This window comes from Neoarius graeffei, chromosome 10, assembly GCF_027579695.1.
Source record: "Neoarius graeffei isolate fNeoGra1 chromosome 10, fNeoGra1.pri, whole genome shotgun sequence".
NCBI lineage: Eukaryota > Metazoa > Chordata > Actinopteri > Siluriformes > Ariidae > Neoarius > Neoarius graeffei.
This window is the reverse complement of record NC_083578.1, coordinates 43,809,410-43,813,256: the sequence shown is the minus strand read 5'-3', so window position 1 is coordinate 43,813,256 and position 3,847 is coordinate 43,809,410. Positions and strand designations below refer to the sequence as shown.

Here is a 3,847-nt window from a genome sequence, read left to right as displayed (position 1 = left end):
ACAAGTCAGGAGCACAGAAAAGAAAAGAAACCAAGAGACTCAGGGGCTCACTGCATAAATATTTTAAAAAAGATTCGGATGATGCAGCAGGTACTAGCAAAGGCAATGGGGCAGCTGAGCCAGGTAAGACCAGTGTTGGGCACGTTACTTTCAAAAAGTAATTAGTTATAGTTACTAGTTACTTTTCCCAAAAAGTAACTGAGTTACTTTGTCATAAAAGTAACTAATTACCAGGGAAAGTAATTATTCCGTTACATTTTGTTCCCCCTCAAAAAAAATCAAATTCAATTACACTGTAAAAAATCCAACTCGGAAATTAGTTGCCTTAACTCAAATAACTAATTAACAAAGAAACTTATATGTCATGGAAGTTGCGGTAACTCACAAATGTGTTTTGCATGTCTGTTTTAAGTCAATGTTGAGAAAAATTGAGCTTGAAAGTCTGGAAAAATAAAATATGTACGTAAATTGCAGCAACATCTTTGCCAAGTTGACGCAACTTTTTTGAAATATGACTGAGCATGCTCAGTAGGAGGCAACGTCCAAGAGGTCAGAAGAGCAATGAATCCACCGCAGCGCCATTGCAATCCACACCTCTTGTAACTTCGTTGGTGAGTGGAAGTGTCTGTTCAAGAATTTTTGCTTTGTTGTCTGATATGGTTGAAGTACTTTAAGTGTCTCTACCCAAGACAATATACCAACGAAAGCAGTTGTTTTTGTAAAGACCAAGGGAGGTTTTCTGAGAAGCAGTCGATTTAATTAAGCTGGGGCACGCTAGCTTCGCCCATGCATTCAACTGTGTTTGCTGTGGGCTGTCGAGCACGTTTGCTAGTTTAACCAACTGTTAGCACTTATATTGTGCGTTCAGCTTTGTCTAACTATTTAGCGCACGTTCGCCAGCTAAAACACGCCACAAAAGTGTTGTCTCTCCACATGTTACCCAATGTTCGCTTGGAGTAACTGGCTTGTCCTTAACATTTTACCGAGAGATTTCAGTGCACATAGGAGGTGAATTTAAGTAGGCTAGCCTATAGAAACATGTGTCACATGTTGGCTGGTTAGTCCAAGAAAGTTACACCAGAGCTAAAACACCATTTTGTCAGCGAGCCCAATTTAAATGTGTTGCATGGATGTGATTCGGACTAATTGCGCCTTTTGCTTTTGTAATATATTTTATACATTGTAAATAGACTTTGTGGTTGCCCTATATGCATGTTAAGTTACGTTCATCAGTTTAGATGTTTCATGGTATCTAACATTACTTGTAATCAGTGAGCACACCAGCTTGCTCTTCTGTTGGTGTCACGTGATAGCCTGCTTTTGCCCGCGAGGTGAATCGAAGTATTAGAAACACATGGCGCATGTTGGCTGATTAGTCAAAGAAATTTAAATCAAAACACCAATTTGTCATCGAGCCCGAGTAGTTGTACAGTTTAAATTGAATATGGTCTTGTATGCATGTGATTCAGACTAATTGTGCCTTTTTGCTGTTGTAATACATTTCATAAATTGTAAATAGACTCTGTAGTTGCCCTATACAGTATGCATGCATGTACAGTATGCATGTTTAGTTAAGCTTGTCAGTTTAGAGGTTTATTCATGGTGTTACCCTACATTACTTGTGAGCACACCAGCTTACCCCTCTGCTGGTGTTAGCATGTGATAGGCTGCTTGCTATTTTTTCATGTAGGTTATTCATGGCATTTTCCTTATCAGAAGTGTTTATTCTGTTTATCTCTCTCTCTCTCTCTTCATCTTAGTGAATGGTGATGCAGTGCAAATTCTGTACATTTTCACACCACAGCACAGAGACTCTTCTGAGACACCACAGAATTCACCACGGTCATGTAGGTGCCCGCTGGTCATGTTTTTTCAATGATTGTATCTGTTCTTTTAAAACATCTGGTTCATTAAGATGTCATCTGTCTAACTTCCACTCACAATCACAAACACATGTACAGAACACAACATTTACATGTGAACTATGTGATTTCAAGGATGTGTGTGATGAAAAGCAGATTTTCAGTCATTTACGATTGCATTTAAGGAGTCGTCAGACAGTTAGATGCCCATTTGTAAATTGTGATTTCAGAAGCAATGTGGTGTCTACTTTCAGTAGTCACAGAAGTAGGTTGCATGAACACCACACTGTGAAAGATATAAGGACAGCTGAAAGTGATGTTGTTGAAACAGAGCCTGTAGATGAAGACCGAGTTGGACAGTCAGCTAGTGAACATGTCTGTGAACATATTCCCTCTTCATCAGCAGTAAGTGATTGTGAAGATAGAGTAGATGCACCTTCTCTAGAGCATAGACTTGCTTCACTTTTTCTTTGTATGCAGACAACATTGCATATTTCAAGACAGGCCACACAGAAAATTATAGAGGAGTTGAATGACATAGTTCATTATTCAAGATTACGTGCACAGCAAAATGTGAGAGGGGTACTTCTTAAACACAGCCAGGAAGTTGATGACCGTGTTGTCGAGGAGGTGACTGAAGCCGTGCTTAGAGCTAACCCATTTTATGAGAGTACTAAAGCAAAGGGTGCTCTATCCACTGATTATCGTAGGAACAGTTACTATTTACAAAACTTTCCAGTAGTACAACCAGTAGAGTATCTTTATGATGGTGCGTCAAAGAAATGCTTTGTCTATGTACCAGTTTTGCAGATGCTTGAACGTCTACTTTGTTGCCAGGATGTGGTTGGAAACATTCATTTCACTGGAGAGACGACTCCTGGGTTTTTTCAGTCATTCAGAGATGGGCGATACTTTCAATGCAATAAACTGTTTGGAGAGGAAGAGTCTAGCTTGGCTTTAGCTTTTTACACCGATGATTTTGAAGTTTGCAATCCATTGGGTACTTCCAGAAAAAAACATAAAATCACAGCAGTTTATTGGGTACCACTGAACTTACCTGCAAAGTTCCGGTCATCTTTGTCATCTATTCAGCTGGCTGCTCTTGGTAGGAGTGATGATGTGAAGCAGTATGGATTTGACAGATTCTTTACACCTTTGTTGAGAGACATTTCAATCTTGGAAAAGGAAGGGATATATGTTGAGGCAAAACGACACAGTGTGAAAGGCAGCATTTTTTGTGTCTGTGCTGATAACCTGGCAGCACATGGCTTGGCTGGCTTTCAAGAGTTTTTCAGTGTCCAATTTCTGCAGATTTTGTCTGATCAACCGCGAGACACTACAACAAACTCCTCCTTCTAATTTTCAGATGAGAACAACTGAGCAGCACAACAACCTGCTGGCAAATATCGACGGCAACAACATTCTTTATGGTGTGAAAGGTGAGTGTGCTTTAAGCAAGCAGCTAGCCTATTTCCACCCCATCACCGGCTTTCCTCCTGACCTCCTTCATGATCTCTTTGAGGGAATTGTGCCAGTAGAGTTATCCTTGTGCCTGAAAGAACTAATCAGAAAAGAATTCATTTCCTTTGATTATCTCAACAGTATGATAATGTCATTCCCGTACATGCATTACGACAAGGTTAATAAACCTCACAAAATCCCAAAATCAAGTTTCTTGAGAGGCACTGGCTGGGGCAATGGCCATGAAAATTGGACTTTGTTGAGGCTATTGCCTCTTATGATTGGTAGTTGTGCACCGGAAAACGAGCCAGCGTGGGAAATTCTTATGGATCTCAAAGACATCACTGAAATTGTAGTCAGCACAAAATTCTCTGAGACATCACTGAACATTTGGAAAGTAAAATAGCAGACCATCGTAGCTTGCTAATTCAGACGTTCCCTGACATCCGTTTACGTCCCAAGCATCATTACTTGGAACATTATCCACATCTGGTTAGGTGTTTTGGTCCCTTGGTTGAGCTATG

The 3,847-nt window shown here is 40.1% G+C and overlaps 1 long non-coding RNA gene across 1 annotated transcript; it reads left to right on the top strand.

Annotated features, from left to right (window-relative positions):
* The first annotated feature begins 486 nt into the window (after nt 1–486).
* Nucleotides 487–3,301, top strand: LOC132892507 (uncharacterized). The gene is made up of 3 exons (XR_009655445.1): nt 487–611; nt 1,761–1,847; nt 3,229–3,301. It is a non-coding gene; the product is annotated as an uncharacterized LOC132892507 (long non-coding RNA).
* Nucleotides 3,302–3,847: the final 546 nt, after the last annotated feature.